The sequence below is a fragment of the Euprymna scolopes genome, chromosome 39 (assembly GCF_053919585.1).
Source record: "Euprymna scolopes isolate OS-2025 chromosome 39, ASM5391958v1, whole genome shotgun sequence".
NCBI lineage: Eukaryota > Metazoa > Mollusca > Cephalopoda > Sepiida > Sepiolidae > Euprymna > Euprymna scolopes.
The window spans coordinates 6,439,755-6,461,038 of NC_136520.1; the positions used below are offsets into that span (position 1 = coordinate 6,439,755).

Sequence of the window (21,284 nt, forward strand, 5' to 3'; positions counted from 1 at the left end):
AATAATAATATTAAATAGTAAATTGCTCATAGTTAGAATCGTCAGTTAGGGTCGTCCAAACCGGAAGTAAAAAGCGAGTAGTCGCGTAGTTTATGTTATTGTTTTTGTTTTTGATTTTCAAGTGTAATGCAAGTAATTTTACGATCTCGTTGCACTGTAATAGTAATTTGTAAAAAATGAGATGTTAGCTCAAAAAAAAAAAAAATTGTGTAGTTGAAACCGGTAATAAATGAAGCTCATAGTTCGATTCCTCGCTTGGAGTCGTGGAAACCGGAAGTATAAACTTAGTAGTCTTGCACTATGCCTCTTATGGAAGAAAGAAATGCAAAACAAAACAATGTATTGTAATCGGAGGTTTAGCGCGTTTATTTCTTTTATGTGTTTTGTTTTTGTTTTTTAAGTAAAATGCAAGCAATATCATGGTATCGTTGCTTTCGAATAATAAATGGTAACAAAGAAATTGTTTGTTTATTTAACAATAAGTTTTTAGTGGGAATTACTGATAAATGAAGGTTATGGTCAGTTTCCGTGGTTAGGATTGTCAAAACCGGAAGTAAAATCCAAGTAGTCACGCAGTTTGCGTTCTACGTTAAAGGAAAAAATAAAAAAAAGCAAAAAGGCAAAAAGATAATTTAATACCACTAGATTATTTACGATAAACCCTCCCACCCTACCCCACTGGCAATTATAGTGCTGTCCGGTATATACTCAGTAATAACGACTTGATGATATTTGTTGTCCGAAATCTAAGTTGGGTGTACTTATTCCGAAGTACCTGTTTATCCAAATTACTTATAAATAAATGAGATAGCTTTAAGAAAAAAATTTTCTCTGCAGATGATACATTAGTTATTAAACTGATATAAGTCAAAAAGATCAAATACTACCACGAGACATTATTAGATTTAATATAAATTAACACAAAACTGTAAAATAATATTTATTTTATTTATTTCTTTATGCGTGCATGAAAGTACTTTTTTTGTACGGAATGAATAAAAGTATATATTAACCGAAACTAAATACGTCCTATGGAATTGGGGACGACTAATAATGCAGTTTTCTGCATCTTAATCAATTAGGAAGTGAAATATTAGTGAGCAAAATTACAACGACCGCTATAATCACCAATAAAATTAATTACATAAAAATATATAAAATATTAACTACATAAGGCTCAATTTTTTGAATTCATAGTAATATATTACAAATACAATATAGAAAATTTAAATGTATTATGAGATAATATTTATTTCAAACTAATTTTAACATGAAAACATACAGATAGTTTTAAAACTTTGTATATAACCTTTTTTATTTATCTTTTAAAAGACTTATTTTCCATGACTCAATTAACTCTATGACGCGCGTATAATCTTCATTTTCTTTCCCTTCTCTTTCTCAGAGACTCTAGACTAATTAAATCATATGATAGGCAGGGGATGGTCACTCTCTTCTTTTTTCTTTCTTCTTCTCTTTCCCTTACGCGCAGTTTATTTCCTTCTCTCTATATCCGTATATTTCTCCCTCTTCCTCCTAGGTTAGTAAACGCGTGTCAAGGCATTTACGTGTAAGAACGTGCATATTTAGGGGCGTGTGTGTGTGTGTGTATGTGTGTGTGTGTGTGTTGGGTGTGTGTGTGTGTGGTTCTGTTGTTACGTCGGGCTACCGGATCGCCGTTATAAGTGTCATAATGTTCTTGTTTTTTTGTTTTTTTTAAAAATCCCTCCCATACTAACTTAATTCCCACCCTCTCTATAAAATGTATTAAGTGGATTGCTACTACCACCCCCTCTGGTTTTTGACGATCGGGGCCCGATTCTTTTTCTTTCTTTATTTCAGTATCAAAAATGTAATTGTCTAGTTTAGATGCTTGAAAATACCATAAGGTTGAAATAAATTATTGCATCGACAATTATGTAATTTCCGTGTTATATTTTTTATCTTATTGCTCTGTTTACCACATTGAGCTCTCATACCCGGATTTCCTCCTGGAATTATTCCATTATAACACTATATATATATATATATATATATATATATATATATATATATATACATACATATGTATACATATATATACACATATATATATATACATATATTTATACACACATATATATATAAATATATATATACATATACATATATATACACATATATATACATATATTTATACACACACACACATATATATATATATATATATATATATATATATATGATTAGTTTTTTTTTTGAAAAAGAATTCCAGCAGAGTGCTATTAAATTTGTTTTTACATAAACAGTAGTTCGTTGCTACACAGCCATGAGCATGTTTCGGTCTACTAGTATTTATTAATTACAGACCTCTTCAGGCCTTATTTTCGAAAGCGGAATTCTAAAAAAAAAAACAAAAAAAAAACAAAAAGATGTTTTTTTAGAATTCCGCTTTCGAAAATAAGGATTGTTGCCTGATTAGGTCTCTAGTTAATAAATACTAGTAGACCGAAACATGCTCATGACTGTGTAGCAACAGACTACTGCTTATGTAAAGACACATTTAAAATGTAACTTGCTCTACTTCCGTATTGAGCACTCTTGTATTAACCTCGTTATATTTCACCTGTTACCCTACTTTTGAAAAATAGCAACCTCAAATTATATATATCTGTTATTTCTCCTCTTCTGATGAAAAGCATTTAACTTCGAAATGCTATGGCTTTAAGAGATTAATCCCTTATTCTACTTTTCAATAACGTTTATTGACTTGATAACGTAATAAAGTACCTATATAACTTTACTCTTCACCTTTTTAACTTATTCGCTCTGCCCACACACACACGCACGCACGCACGCACACACACACACACACACACACACACACACACACACACACACACACACACACACAATAACAGGCTGCCCGGCGTTGCCCGGTCCTAAAATATGCATAAATATTTTATTTTAATTCAAACAGAAACTGAGACATGTGCATGCGAGTATTATGTTATTTTCTAAACAGTTCACTTTTTGTAAGCAAAAAAAAAAAAAAAAAAAAAAAAAATGCTCGAGCTGAGATCGAAAACAAAACCTAAAGACAGTGAGTCGAGTACGATAACCATTAATCCAGCTTGACACGTCTATAAAATATGTTTTCATACCTACTTATTCTTAACATAAAGAATCTGTCATGTGAACCATTCATGCACGCGCATTCGTTTTCCACGTGTCTGAATACCCTATATACCAAATTTCAATATATATGTATTGACCCTGTCCTCGAGTGCCCCTTGGCCTTGATAAGTGGTGATGCCTATGTAATATATATATATATACATATATATATATATATATAGATGGAGAGAGAGCGAGAGGGAGAGAGAGAGAGAGAGAGAGAGAGAGGGGGGAGATAGATAGATAGAGATAGAAAGAAAGCTAGAGAGTTGTAGAGTAATCCCTTCGGATGTAGATCAACATTTCGCATTAGACAATCCAATTATTTTTAAGAATGATCATTTCTCACGTCAACATCAATGAAGACGCGAGGCATCATGGGAAATCTAAAATGCTTGCGCGGTCCGAATCTTATATTTCAATAGTTATTTTTAGGATTTCGCCGTCGTCATGTCTATCCGCATTGGTCAGAGGGACATGTCAACAACTTTGGATTGGCGTGGCGCATGCGCACAAGATAATCAGATGAAAAAGAAAATGAAAAAAAAAAAAAAATATTGCAACTTGACCCGCACGGATCACACTGGCTAGAAAAATAAATTTACACCCGATGCGACCTCTAGATGTAAAAACATTTGTTTGTTTATTTCGTTTGACAGCATATCGAATATATTTCGAACCGTGAAATTTCGATCATTCTTATGTAAAAAAAAAAAAAAAAATCGTAATCGTTGATTTCTCATATCCGAGAATTTCAATTTCCTCTTCTTTTAGTGTTTTTTTTTCTTTTTTTTTTTACATGGGGGTCACCACTTATCAAGGCCCGAGGGCCACTCTTTTCTGTTTCTTATTATTTGGTACCGGATATGATGGATTGTCATCACAGGTGCCGATACTGGGCTGTTTTTTTTTTTTTACCCCAGGTGTGAATGTCAAATCCCTGTGTTTTTTTTTCACCGTGTGTTGGTCTTTGTATTGTTGTAGAAGGCGACCGATGAGTCTTTTTCCTACGGCTAGCTCTGAGTACAGTGTGTGTTTAAGATGCCTGTTCTTATCCATTCTAAGAACGTCCCCCGACCCAACAGAGCCTGTGCCTCATAATGGTGGTCTCAATACTGCAGCTGTTTGCTTTTACAGCGAGGCATGCGTTGGTTACATAGTTATACGATTAAGTATTCAGTTCATCTTGAAGCATTTGCTGGTGAAATTTTTCTGGTTTATTACAGACGTGAAAACTTGGTGTATAGGGGATTTGGACACGTGAAAAAAAATCGATCTGTTTTTTTAGCCGATACAATTAGCTGGTAAGAGGTCAAAACATTGATATTGACAAGTCAATTAAACGTGTTATTTTTAAGCATGCGCAAATATACGTTATTATTTCGCAAGGTTTTCTATGTGTTTGAAGACAGTAAAGATAATTATGGATGAAGCCAGTGATCATAATGATTTGGTTTCGATTTTAGATGATAGAACGTTAATCATTATTTAAAAAGTATTTTTGAAACCATTACTATATATGGGATGCAATATAGTTAACAATAGAGAATCGACTCTGTAATAATAAATACGAAATTTGCATGAATTAAAATATATTTAAACGTATTTTACGACCCGGCAAGGCGGTCGCCCTTGCTTGTTTATATATATACTAGAAATGGTGCCCGGCGTTGCCCGGGTGTTTGGAGGTGTGTGTTGAGAAAAAAAAAAGTGGCAGTAGGAAGGCAGGCTCGAACCCGTACCGCGAAGGAGGAAAAGAACGGGGACAAACTGACGTCTTTGCTGTTACGACCATCACCAAACCGGAAGTGACTTATGTTTAAATTAAGGCTAGACAATCGAAAGTAGGGGATGACTTTCAAAAATATCGGCGAAAAAAAGCGACCTCCCCCTGCAGAAAAGTGCCCAGTTGAAGGTGAAGATACTAATGTTTTTAGCCAATGTTTCGATATTTCTCGTCTGAAAGGTGGAACTTCAAAACGATACTGATCTTGGTAATATCCGTCGCCTCTGTCGAAAGTTTTAGGCAGACATGCAAACATACATATACACATACATTTATATATTGGTAACTAAAAATTTTCGACACAAACCGATTAAAAAGCTTGCACTGTCTCTGAATACCCTTTATGTAAAATTTCAAATGTTTAGAGCTGAAATTGTCTGAGTAGTTTGGTAGGGACCGCCGAGATAATTTTTTAAAAATTTGGCCCCTATTATGACCCCTTAACATTTACTATTTTTGGCTCAAATTAAGTCATTAAGTTAGATCCATATCCAAGGAACCTATATCTAAAATTTCAATTGTTTATACCCAAAATTGGCGGAGGAGTTTAGTAGAGTTCTCAATGGTCAAATCGTTAACCTTTTGTTATATTCTGGAGGGTGTCATAAAGGGAATAGTGTCAAGGAGATTCGTGTACGTGATCGTCTAGTTTCTAATCTTATTGTTCATGTCTTCGTGGGTGTGTGTTTGTGTACATGCATTTCTTAACATACCTTTTCATTCATGTGTCGTCGGTTGTTCCTCTGGTGTTCATTGTCTCTTGGAGTGGAGCTGGCCTGTTGGATGGAGAATTCACTCCAAGATGATAATTAAGGTTTTATGTTTTTATTCACCTTCCAGAGGTCGACACAGAATGGAGGTGAACCTTGCTTGCTTGCTTGGTACACGTCAGCGTCCTCCCCAGCCCAGGGGGTGGGACAGCTGAAAAGCCGTCTGTCTTCTTCAACACCCGAACCCGAAACCAAACTGCCAAGAAAGAATCAGCTAACCTCATCACATGACACCACGTCATCTGGTCAGCTGACCCTTCTTCTGCAAACGTGTCCACTGTCCACGTTATTCACCTCTCTCTCTTTCCCTCTCTCTCCCTCTCTCTTTCTCTATTCTCTAATAGAGACACAGAGAGAGAAAATAGAAAGAATAAGAAAGCCAGAGAGAGGGGGGGGGAGATGCTCTTTAACACTTTGACCCCTTAACAGCCAGATTTCTGGCCGAAAATGGATTACAAAGAGTTTCCCAAATCTCCATACTCTGTAGACTGAAAATTGACAGAGTTATTGTGTCGGGAAATGTACACAGACAGACACACAGACAGACAGACAGACAGACAGACACTTTCACTTTTATATATATACTAGCAGTTGCGGTCGTCTTTGCTCGGGCCCTATGTGCTGTTAATAAGGTTATGTGCATATGTATATATTAAAAAGTGTGAATATGTAAAGTAATGCATTTCTGTATAATAGTCTTCCCTAACTACCATAGAGAAAAGACGGATAGACATTTTCACTTTTATATATATACTAGCATTTCGCCCCGGCGTTTTGCCCGGGTGTTTGAAGGTTTATGCTGAACAAAGAAAAAAAAACGTAATTTTTTAAAACTTTGACCCCTATTATAACCCCTTACCATTTATTGTTTTGGGCTCAAATTGAGTTATTCAGTTAGATCCATGTCAATGGAACCTATATCTAAAATTTCAAGTGTTCAGACCCCAAATTCTCGGAATCGTTTGGAAAAGTTCTCAAAGGTCAAATCGCTAAACTTTGACTCCTTAACAGCGAAATTTCTGGGCGATAAACAATCACATAGATTTTCCCAAATCTCAGTACCCGGTATATAAAATTTCGAATGTGTAGACTAAAAATTGAGTTATTGCGTAGGGAAATGTACACAGACAGGCACGTTAACATTTATAGATATACTAGCAATGGGTGCCCGGCGTTGGAGGTATATGCTGAGCAAAAAAAACAAAAAACAAAAAACAATTTTTTAATACTTTGACCCCTATCATGACCCCTTACCATTTATTGTTTAGGGCTGAACTCGAATTAAGTTAGAGACATGTCCAACGAACCTATATCTAAAATTTCAAATATTCAGACCCCAAATTGTCGTAGGAGTTTAGATGAGGTCGCAAAGGCCATATCATTGAGCTTTGACTCCTTAATAGCATAATTTCTGGCCGAATACCGATCACATAGATTTTCCCGACTCTCAGTACCCTGTATATCAAATTTCGAGTCTGTAGACTGAAAATTAAGAGTTATTGTGCAGGAAAATATACATATATATAGTATATATATAGTATATATATTATATACATTATATGTATTATATGCATTCTATATTCTATATATTATATATATTATATATACAAATATTATATATATATTATATATATATATATATTATGTATTATATATTATATATTATATATATTATGTATAATACATGTATTATATATATTATGTATAATACATGTATTATATATATTATATATATATTATATATATTGCATATATTATGTATATATTATATATCATATATATTACATATTATATATTATATATATATATTATGTATATATATTATATATATCATATTATATATTATATATATATTATATAATTTATAGATATTATATATATATATTATATATATGTTGTATATATCATATAAATATATTATATATATTATATATATAACTAACATATATTATATACATTATAAATATACATTATATATGCAATATATATATTGTATATATATTCTCTATATATTATATATACATTATATATAAATTATATATATTGCATATATATTCTATATATATTATATATATAATATATTACATATATATTAAATATATATTATATATTGTATATATAATATATATTTTTTATAGATTATATATATATTATATATAATATATATATATGATATATATATATTCTATATTATATGTATGCTATATTATATATGTATTATATATATTATGTATTGTATATATATTATATATATTATGTATCATATATGTATTATATATTATATATATTATATATATTATATTATATATATTATATATTTTATATATATTATATATATATTATACATATATTATATATTATATAATTTATATATACATATTATATATATTATATTATATATATAATATATATTGTATATATCATATATATATTATATATAACTTACATATATTATATATACATTATAAATATAATATATATATTATATATATATTATATATATACATATGTATATTATATATATTATATATATTATATTTTATATATTATAAATATAATATATTATATATATTATTTATATATTTTACATATATTATATATATATATTATATATATTCTATATATATTGTATATATCATATATATATTTTATATATTATATATATAAATAACATATATTATATATATTATATATATACATTATGAATATATTATATATATATTATAAATATTATATATATTATATATATATATTATATATACATTATATATATATTGCATATATTATATGTATATTATATATTACATGTATATTATATATATTTTATACATATTGTATATATATAATATATATTATATATATTATATATTATATAATATACATACATATATTATATATATTATTTAGATATTATATATATATTTCTTCTATATATTATACATATATATCTTATATATATTATACATATAATATATATAATATATAATGTATATATGTAATATATAATTAATATATATGTAATATATTTATATATATAATATATATAATGTATATATAATATATATTTATAATATATTTTATATATTTATATAAAAATATAGATAATATATATAAAATATATATAATGTATAATAATATATATATAATATATATAATATATAATAATATATATATAATATATATAATATATATATAATATGTATATAATATATATATAATATACGATATATATATAATATATATATAATATATAACATATATATAATACATAATATATAAAATATATATGAAATATATATAATTACTTATATAATATATATAAAGATATATAATATTGATATATAATATATAGATGATATATATATTATATATATATATATAAAATATGCATATATATTATATACATTTTATATAATATATATAATCTGTATTAATAATATATATATAATATATACATATAATATATATAATATATATAATATATATATAATATATATATTATATATAGTGTGTATATAATATATATTTTGTGATATATTTATAATATATAATATACATACAATGTATATATATTATATATAATATATACTTCTAATATATATATATAACATAATATATATAACATGTATATATATAGATCTTATATATATATTTATTATATATATAATATGATTAAAGAATATATATATAATATATATATGTTATATATAATATATTTATGTACATTATATGTATATACATATAATATATATATAATATATATATAATATATATATAATAAATATATAATATATATATAATGTTTATATAATATATATATCATATATATAATATATATATAGTATATATATAATATGTATAATACATATATGTATATAATATATATAATATATATATAATATATATACAATATATATTTATGATATATATAATATATATAATATATATAATGTATATATAATATATATATCATATATATAATATATAATATATATATTATATATAATATATACATCTATATATAATATATATATAATATATATGATATACATATAATATTTACATGATATATATAAAATATATAGTACATATATATAATATATATTTATAATATATATATTATATATATAATATATATGATATACATATAATATTTATATGATATATATAAAATATATAGTACATATATATAATATATATTTATAATATATATATAATGTATATATATAATATATATATATTACACACATATATATAATATATATATAATATAGTATATATATCATATATATAATATGTATACATATATATATATATACATATATACATATATATGTACATATATATACATATAGATATTTTCTGGTTCTTTAATTACAACATATATATAATATATACATGATATACATACATATAATATTTATATTATATATATTTATAATATATTTATATAATGTATATATAATATATATATAATACCTATATATAATATATATATAATATATATAATATATATAATATATATAATATATATAATATATATATAATGTATACATATATATACATATATACATATATATATATGTACATATATACATATATATATATGTACATATATACATATATATATATGTACATATATATATATATATATATATATATATATATATATATATATATATAGACATGAAGGTACAAATAGATAAAATAATCCAATCGGTTTGTAATATTACCTTAGACTATATTCGGTGGTGACTCCCATAGCTTGCGGTAATGGGGGTGAGGAGCCACCCCTTAAATTCCGTCGTTCATTGGTCCAATCTTACACAAAGTTGTAGTACCTATTAGAGTTCCAACTATAGATACAGACTGGAAGAAACAAATATATTGTATTAATTTTGTTTCCTTAAAAATCACTGGATTCGGCATTAAATTATCTGAAAAGGGTTGATATGGCGTAAAACCAAAACCAAAACAACCAACTAACAACCAATCGAATCAAAGAGATCAGATATCAATTTGTCAACTTAGCTCCAACCCCGGTCCCATAGCCCAGTGTGGTATAGAATAAACAAGTTTTCGATGAACCGTCCCCCATAAGTAATCCAATTTACAAAATCCTCTCTACTTATGTTTAGTACGCTATAATTACATTGATTATTGTATACCCATTAACCCTTATCCTCGAGTGGCCTCCGGGTCTTGATAAGTTGGGATTTCTGTGTAAAAGAAAAAAAAAATTGATCGGGCGGCTTGCTATTAAAATACAGATTTGTACAATGCATAGACAGAAAAACAAATCGAATTTCTGAGACATCTATCGCCAAACATTAGACAAAAAACACCAACCATGCAAACAAGAAACAACTTAACATTGTTTTGTCTTTATTTTGTGAAACAAAGGAAATAGAATACACAGAAAACCAGGGAAGCGGAGTGTTTTATAAATATTTGAATGGTTACGACTTTTAAGTTTTTATGCCAGTGAAAAAAAAAAAAAAAAAAAAAAAAAAAAAAGGGGGTAGAACGGGGACAATGGAGTGGCGTGACGAAATATACCACACGGGAAGTTTCACATATACATAACGTTTTTTTTCTTTATTTCTCGTGTCCGAAATGACCCGAAAGGATCCGATTTCGCGTCGCTGCACCACGTGTTTATCACTTATAATTGCACTATTAATGTTTGAGTAAAAAATCTGAAACGCGAATTTATTAGCTTCGACAGAATGGGCGCACAAGTCTATCCTATCTAACACAAAACCAAAACACGATTTATAAATACTTGAAGATATAAAGTCACGCGACTACCCTCAAAGAAAGAAATTTCTATTTATAATAATTTTGTAAATCTATATATAAAATCTATAAAAGTGAATTTGTCTGTGTGTGTGTCTGTTTTTGTGTGTACATTTTCCTACCAAACTATCCTGTCTATTTTAAGTCTACAGACTCGAGATTTGACATAACGGTATGGAGATTTGGGAAAATCTTTTTAATACTTTTTCGACCAGAAATCCGGTTGTCAAGGGGTCAAAGTACAACGATTTGAACAATGAAAACTCTACAAAACTGCTCGGCCAAATTTGGGTCTAAACACTAGAAGTTTTAGACGTAGATTACTTAAATATGTATCAAACTTTTCAATTTGATTTGAGCCCGAAGCAATAAATGTTAAGGGTTAAAATTGGAGCCTAAGTTTTAAAAAATTTAATATCTGTGGTTCCTACTAAATTACTCAATCAATTTTTGGTCTAAACATTTAAAATTTTACATAAATTGTATTCAGACAGATGAGCAAGCTTTTTAATCGTTTTTTGGCTGTAAATATGGCTGCCAACGTGTCAAAGTTCAAAAGATTTTACCGTTGCTGTCTCTAGCAAACTATTCAGCCAATTTTGCGTCTAAAAATATGAAATTTTACATAAAGATTATTCAGACACACAACAAGGTTTTAAATCAGGTTTTGACAGAAAATTTGGCTGCGAAATTTGAAATTTGAAACAGTTGACCTTTGCAGACTCTACCAAACTCCTCCGCCAATTTTGGATCTAAACATATGAAATTTAAGATGTAGGTACCTGGACATGAGTCAAACATTTTATTATATATATATATATATATATATATATGCACATAAAGTTTTGAACAGTACATAGGGTCCGAGCAAAGCCGGACTTGACTGCTAGTCTATCTATATATCTATAAAAGTGAAAGTGTCTGTGTGTGTGTATGTGAGTGTGTGTCTGTGTGTACATTCCCAAGCAATAACTCAATTTTCAGTCTACAGACTTGATAATTCAACCAACTGAAAAAGAAAATTTTGAAAAAAATGCAACACAAAAAAGATAATACAAAACTATAACTCACTAAAAAGCAAATTATTTTTTTGTCAAAAGAAAATAAAAACGTAATTCAGTCTGTTTAGTTTTATACTAAAAAAAGGGAAGGAAAAATATTTGTTCTATTGCTAATACATTTCACATTTATTTTCTTCTAATAAGAAACAAGGCCGATAGCCATTAGTTGCGTGCTCTCGTGTAATGAATGAATGAGTGAATGTAGGATTGACATGAAATTCTTAAAGATAAACTAAAATGACCGAAAAATGGGCTGAAATGACTTAAATAAATAAAAAGTAAATGACTTAGAATGACTTTAATGAACTTAACGATGAATTGAATGACCTTAAGAATGACCTGAATGCACAAAAATAACTGGAATCCTTCAAAAACAACTTGAATGATCTGAAGAATGACTGAAATGGCTTTGAGACTGACTGGTTGTAAAGTGGGTGATCATTTTACATTAAATTAATACAGAAAAGTGACCCCCCACTTTATATCACAATAAGTACAACATGTAGTAAGAACAGATACTACACTTTGATCTTGGCCAAAAAGCAAAGAAAAGGGTATTTATTTGCTCCCCCACCGAGCAAATAAGGCACAAGGCCGAATTTTAATGTGAGGAGTGAAGGGGAAGTGGGGACCAACTCCACGGGGAGTAGGGGAGCTGGATAGTGACAATTGGTATGAAGGGTTGCCCCTACATTGACCAAGGTCTTATATGTGGGGTTTCCCCCACATATGGTCTTTGTTTGCAGTATCTGCCGGAACAGATACTACACTTTGAGATATTAAATCCTTTATTCATGTTAAAAATACAGTGAAAATCAACAATGAACAAAAAACTTAGGCACATGGCCAACTCAAAAGGGGGGGATTGTGGGGGTCGTTGGTCATCCTTGTCACTCCAGAACTAAACAAAATTAAAAGTTTCTTCCAGCTAGTATCTTCTTTCGTCATAATACTGCATTCACCCTTTCATTCTGGGAGACGACCTATTAACTCGCAATTTTTAAAACATTTTTTATTGTAAAAACAAAAAAGATAACAATAAAAATCGTACAATAATTAATTTGTGTCGAGGGCGGGGGAAGAAAAAAACAAAAGGTGATTAGTAGGACCCTCCCAACCCCGTCTAGTTGATAGACTGCCCGTTCCACTAGGTTTGTAAAAGAAACCTCGCTTCTGCGGGTCAGTCTCTAAGTGCGGCGGAGTTCGCGGCAATCGAAGAAAGCGTGATCAGTCGTTTCTACGGCCGTTGTCCCACAACGGGGACAATCAGGCTACTCCAAAAAACCGGAACTGCATTGTATGTTGTTGAGTGGCAGTGCATTTCGGGCCAATCGCCAGGTCAGAGAGAACTACGAATTGTTCAGATGACTTGAACCTGGCGACCAGCTCCACGCGGAGCGGATCTCACTCTGCTGCCAACCCAAACGCGCGCATAGCAGGTCGTCGGCGGCTCCCTTCACTAGATCCCTGTGGAGTTCCCTACGGGTAGCAGTCACAAGGTCGTTGGACCTCGGTAGTCGTTTTAGCGCGGCTCGGCACTCTTTCATGTAGGCAGATTCTCCCCGTTGCCTACAACGGCTCTCGATAGAAGGGTCAAGAACGAGGTCGGGGAAGACGGCAGTAACCACGGGGTGCCACGGTTAGTCATCTTGCATATAGTGGCTCAGGAAGGCCAGCTTCTCAGAGTCTCGATGACACTCCAAATTCGGCATTTCCAAGCCTGTCTCACACGGACGTTGAATACCTGTCTGCTCACCCAGTGTCTTCCACCCGGCCCTCGCAACTAGCCGCTCTAGCCAACTCGAGGAGGGGAGAGTCAGCCAAATAGTCGCTAAACTCAAGGACCGGAAAATCGGGCTGCTGCGTAAAGCACTCCTCGAAATGTTCTCGAAACCCCTCGCAAATCTTCCGAGTCGATTCCAGGGTGCGTCCATCCGGATGTCTTACCTTTGCAATGTACTTGTCCGAGCCACGCCTAGAAATTTCATGATGCACGTCAGTGTTGGAGTTGACTGCTTCATTGCCTATCTTTCTAAGCCTAGCTCTCACTACTTGACCTTCATAACGCTCGCTATTCTCACGCAGAAGGTCCTGCTTAGCTAGTTCCAGACTAACCCTATCACCCTTCTCCGTGCCCGGACTAGTTTCTGCTCTAGCTTCTTCTTCGTCTTGGCCTTATCTAGTGCGAGGCGCTGGGCATACTTGACGGAGAAGGTTCTAATTTTGGCTTTTAGACCTACCCACCATTTACTCCCGGTAACCGCCCCCACTAGTGCTTTTTGAATTAATTCTATTAGCTTCTCTAGGGAGTATTGCCTCTCCAGAAGGGGGGTGTTTAACTTCCAGTGAGCCACTAACTTAGGCCTATTTCCTAGCTTCAACCGGGCTATAACTAGTTTATGGTCCGTCTGGCCTAGCCAAGTGAACGTGGGACAAGATAAGAAGTCTACTTCGACTCTCCTAACTAACATCCTGTCTAAATAAGTGTTTGGATAGGAGGAAACGCTATTGGTCCAGGTCCACATCTCCCGCCCCGGATGCTCGACCCGAAACCTGTCGACCAGACCGCATCTAGCCATCAGATCAGCCAGGCTGGACTCGCACCTCTCGAACCCTCTAGCTTCGCCTCCTACCTTATCTATCTCGGAGTCTAAGATGGCGTTCCAATCCCCCATTAGCACTACCCGTTTCTGACAATCTACAAACGCGTCAAGCTGGTTGAAGAATGAGACCCTCTCACGAGCGGTGCTGGGCGCATGAACCGCGATCACCCGAAAAACAGAATCTTTTACGGCAACATCGGCCACAACCAGCCTGCGCACCGCATCCCTATTAACAACATCGACCGTTGCCGACAAGGTACGTTTAACCAGCACGGAAACTCCCTTCCTCCGCGGGCTGCCATATGCTGAGGAAACCTCAAAATCTCGGGCCAGCACCTGACAATCCACAGAGGAAATAAAATGTGTCTCTTGAATCGAAGCCACATCCACCCCCAGGGACAAGGGGTCGTGTCGGAAGCGAGCCACCCAGCCCGATGATCTCAAGCCCCGCGCATTCAAAATAGCCAAATTCAAAGCCATGGTATCTACCTTAGGGTATGTCACACTCAGCTCCGAAGTCAGCCAGGGAGAGGACGCCGTTATGTGCCATGCTCAAGGTGGTCAGGTTTTTCACACCCTGACCTTCTCTCGCAATGCCGATAAATTAATTTTATGGCCCTGTACAGTGACGGATGGACCAACACTGGGACCCTTCCCTTGCATTGTTTTGACAGTTCGTCAAGAGAAGGGTCATTTTTCTTAACTAGTTCGATTCTCGGAAACGCCCCTTCAGCGGCCTGCAGCCTTGTCCACAAGTTGGTCTTGCAGGCATCTGGAGTTCTGACAAAAGTTATTAGGAGCGGGGCACCCGAGAAATTTGAGAGGATATTTACATCTTTTCCCCTATCTGTTTGTAATCGAGCAAAGATTTTAAGTTTTTCCTCTGCCGATGGGAAATGTCTGTTGCCACAGATAGAGGGTCTACATAACATAGCTCCTCGGGGGAATTTGGTTGGTCTGCGAGAGGCTCGGTTCATTCTTTTCCTTAAAGGGTATTCAGAGATAGGGCTAGAATTTTAATCGGCTTGGGTCGAAAATTGTAGCTACCAATATATAAATGTATGTATGTATGTATGTTTGCATGTCTGCCTAAAACTTTCGACAGAAGTGACGGATTTTCACAATATCAGTATCGTTTCGAAGCTCGACCCTTCGGGTGACAAATACCGAAAAATTGGCTAAAAACATTAATTTATTCACCCTCAACTAGGCACTGTTCTGCAGGGGGGGATCGTTTCTTTCGTCGATATTTTTTCGATTGTCTCAGCTTAACTTAAACCTACGTCACTTCCGGTTTGGCGGTGGTAGCAACAGAAAAGGGCAAATTTTTAAAAACTTTGACCACTATTATGACCTCTTAACATTTATTGTTTTGTGCTCAAATCTAGTTATTAAGTTACATCCATGTACAAGGAATCTATATCAAAACTTTCAATTGTTTATATCCAAAATTGGCGGAGGAGTTTGGTAGAGTCCTCAAAGATAAATTCGTTGAACTTTGACGCCTTAACAGCCAAATGTCTGGCCGAAAATGGATTACAAATATTTTCCCAAATCACAATACCCTGTATATCAAATTTCGAGTCTGTAGACTGAGCATTGACAGTTATTGTGTAGAGAAATGTACACACACAGACAGACGCTTGTACTTACGCACACAAACACACACACACACACACACACGCACATCTATATATCTATAAAAGTGAACGTGTCTGTCTGTCTGTCTGTCTGTGTACATTTCCCTACGCAATAACTCTGTCAATTTTTAGTCTATAGACTCGAAATTTGAAATACCGGGTACTGAGATTTGGGAAAATCGATGTGACGGGTGTCAGTCAGAAATTTGGCTGTTAAGGGGTCCAATTTCAACGATTTGACCTTTAAGAACTCTACCAAACTCCTCCGACAATTTTGGGTCTAGACACTTGAAATTTTAGATATAGGTTCCTTGAACCTAGATCTAACTTAATAAAGTGATTTGAACCCGAAACTATAAATTTTAAGGGGTCATAATAGGGGTCAAATTTTAAAAAAATTAACCATTTTTTTGTTTTTTTTGCTTTTTTTTGCACAGCATACACCTCCAAACACCCGAGCAACGCCGGGCACCCCTGCTAGTATATCTATAAAAGTGAACGTGTCTGTGTGTCTGAGTGTCTGTGTGTCTGTCTGTGTACATTTCCTTACGCAATAACTCTGTCAATTTTAAGTCTACAGACTCGAAATTTGATATACAGGGTACTGAGATTTGGGAAAATCTATGTGATCAGTTTTCGGCCAGAAATTTGGCTGTTTAGGGGTCAAAGTTCAACGATTTGACCTTTGAGAACTCTACCAAACTCCTCCGAAAATTTGGGGTCTAAACACTTGGAATTTTAGATATAGGTTCCTTGGATATGGATCTAACTTAATAAATTGATTTGAGCCCAAAACAATAAATGTTAATGGGTCATAATAGGGTAAAAGTTAAAAAAAAAATTGCCTGTTTTTTTTTTGCTCAGTATACACCTCCAGACACCCGGGCAACGCCAGGCACCCATGCTAGTATAAATGGCAATGAGGAAGGGGAGAGTGGACGGGAATAGGGGAAAAGTAGATAGAAGAAAGACATGCCCTAAATATCACCACCAAAAAAATATTTATTGCTTCCTCTCTTAATTCTTTTTATTTTCTTTCTTTCTTTCTTTCTTTATTTCTTTTCTTCTTTTTTCTCTTGCGTCTTCTCTTTCCTTCCTCATTTTCATTGGCTAGTGTAGAAATGATGTAGTGGGACAGGGGGAGATTACATAAAAATTCTAGTCAAACAAACATTTTTATAACTGTAAATTAAAACTGAAACCTTTTTATCATAGATATATCAAATTCCCATCCTCCCTCACTAATTAAACTTATACACACTAGTATATTTAAGAGTTGGAGCGGCCATCCCATACGCATACATACGAATACTATTCTCCAACCTCTCAAACGTTCACATATCTCAACACAGACTAAAATCCGCACCCTTATCGGGTCTTATTTCAATACAACCAAATTTTATTTGTTACAACATTTGAGGAAACCTTATTTTAACTTACTGGGACGAAGAAGACCTGATATTTTCATTGCAAACTTTGCTTTCGTATAAACTGTATCGCCAAAAGAGGTCTCTAGTTACTGGCAACTAGCAAACCGAAACATGATCATGGCTGTGTAGTAACATATTACTACTTATATAACCCCTTTCTCACTCGCAGGGGTCGCGCGCGCACGGTGAAAAACGGCGCGCACTAACCCTAAGGACGGTTGGCTATATTTTCGCTCCTTTGAGCCTCGGCCCCCGCGCAAGCATCCGTCTCTCTCCCTCTCTCTGAATCTCTCCGAATTGGACGTTGGTATCTGGCCGTCTAGTGTCGTAACGCCCAGTCGGGAATTCTTGGTAATCTCTGTCGTGATCGTCTTCTCATCGGTGGCCGTCTCTCTCTGTCTGCGACGGCTGGAAAGTCAAGTTTGGTTATGCTGAAATCGAAGGGCAGTCTTCACAAGTATAAATGGAATAATCAACAACGATGAGGATAGTTTTAGGCTGTTCATTTAGTGATTCGGTATACATTAAGGCTCGGCTCGTCACTTATACTTTCGTCAGGCTTGGAATGCAACCCCCACTGTATTTTACAAAACTCTAAGTGGTGGTCTTGTTAGTTCTCTTCGTCTTAATTAGAAGAGGCTGGCGGCACGCGTGGCTTCCCAACTTCTCTGTTCGACAGACTGTCCGATTCTCTTCTTTCGTCTATCTCCGCAGTAGTTTTATTAAACATCATGCTCCCTTCCTTCCGTAGTCGGCCCAACCTCTCTATTCGACGGGTAATCATAATTCTTTCTCTCTCTCTCTCTCTCTCTGCCTTCCCAACCGACCCCCTCTCGATTCAATTCCGAGAATTAGTTATCTGTCTAGGCATTTAACCAATTTGTTCCCTTAAAATTAGAATGACTAATTCAATTGTTTTCGTGGTTTGTTCTTTCTCTCTCGTCACCCCCCAACTTGTTGGCTTAAGTGAATCATGTTATCATTTACACTCGTGGTCGACTTACTCGTCGACCCTCCCCTGACCTCCTTGCGTTTCCCTCGCTAACCAGGCATCTGGCTTATCTTTCCTGACCCTTTTGAACTCCAAATAATTTACTTGTCACCCGATGAAAATTCGTTGGTTTCTCACGAGATGGGACTGAGACCTCTCGCCCAGCTCCATCCCACTCACCCTCAACCTAGAAAGCAAGGTTATCCGGTGTCGCCCGGCTTCGTTACACTTATGTAAAAACAAATAAAGAATATACCCTCTTCTATGTCGGTAACCTCTGCAAAACAATAACCTCAGATTATGTATACACACACACACACACACACACACACACACACACACACACACATATATGCATATAAACTCATCTTTTCTCTCTAATAAATTCCTCCTTCCACTTAACACCGCCACCACTTAACACCGTTGCGGAATCGTTCACAAGAGACAGTTACGATGGAACACCGGTTTGGGTTTTCTTTGCTTCGTACTTTCTTAAAAAAAACTGGGTAAGAATTTTAATTCTACTGGATGAAACGGACCATGGAATTAACCAAATAGAAAGACTATTTATGCCATTTATTTCGCTTTTCGCTGTGTTTTTTTTTGTTTTCGTTTTTCCGAATACGTCCATCATTTTTTTTCCTGATTTATGCTTTCTGTCTTTCCGATTTCTTTTTTAAAATCGACATCAGTTGCGTTTAAAAAACGTAAATAAGTTTTACTTACTAAAGCTTTAAGTGGTTTCCCTTTTAAGCTATGAAAGTTATTTCCGGTTTGATTTTCATAGATAAAGATAGGTGTGATTTATGTTTCCATAAATCCAACATGTGATTCACTCTAAGGAAAATCGTAACAAGGTAGGATATTCACACAAATGTCCTTTATGTGAGTGTTCTTAGTTAGGTATTGTATCGGAATGCCTCCGATAAGTATCAAAAATATATTATCCAATGAATCCGATTAAATAAGGAGCAGTTTGATTGCAGCCTTACATCACAAGTGCATTTGAGAAGTTTTATCATCGCACAAGCAGAAGGTGCCTGGCGTATAAAATCAATAGTAGGTATTTTGATATGACAGGAACGCGTTCAAAATGAATGTTTCTCTTTAGAGCACAACTTAACCATAGTACATAACTTTTGCATTTTTAACTTTAATTCAAACTTTTATATAAAATCGATTATATTAAAGGAATTTTATGTACTCTAAACGATTAAAAAAAATACACAAATGTACTTTATTGTCTTAAATAGGTTTAACCCAACTGAACACAAAAGGTGTTCTCAAGCCTTCTTATTTTTAACATGATTGAAACGATAAGCGCATGCGCAGTTGTGAAAAAGTTAGCAAACAGGTAAAAAGCCGACGGCCTCCACATATCAATTTTTAAATTTTGACTCCTTAGCAGCCCTGTTTCGGATGAAAATAAATTTAAAAGTTTTCCACGTGTCTGAATATCCTATATACCAAATTTCAAGTCTGTAGATCAAGCATTCGTTGGGTATATAGCTTGAAAAGTGTCTTCAAACACACACACACACACACACACACACACACACACACACACACACACACACACACACACACACACACACCTACACATTCTCGCTTTTACAGATATATAAGCAGTTCATACCGGCTTTGCTTGGGCTGTATATACAATTAATAACTTTTAGTGCGTATGTATATATCCGTATTTAAAAATTTTGACCCATGTCCAAGTAACCTACATCTAAAATTTCAAGTGTTTAGACCAAAAATTGGTGGAGGAGTTTGGGAAAGTGTGCAAAGGTAAACTCTTTCAACTTTGACCTCTTGGCAGCCAAATTATCGCCCATGACTGAATACACTTTATGTAAAATTTCAAATGTTTAGACCCAAAATTGGCTGAGTAATTTCGTAGAGACCGCAAAGTTCAATTTTAAAAAAAAACTTTGACACCAATTTTGATCCATTACCATTTAGTGTTTTGGGCTCAAATCAAAAATACAATGTTTGATCCATGTCCAAGACACTTACATCTTAAATTTCAAGTGTTTTGATCCAAA

At 33.3% G+C, this 21,284-nt stretch overlaps 1 pseudogene; it reads right to left on the reverse strand.

Annotated features, from left to right (window-relative positions):
* Positions 1-13,001: 13,001 nt before the first annotated feature.
* Positions 13,002-13,128, reverse strand: LOC145264032 (U2 spliceosomal RNA; annotated as a pseudogene).
* Positions 13,129-21,284: the final 8,156 nt, after the last annotated feature.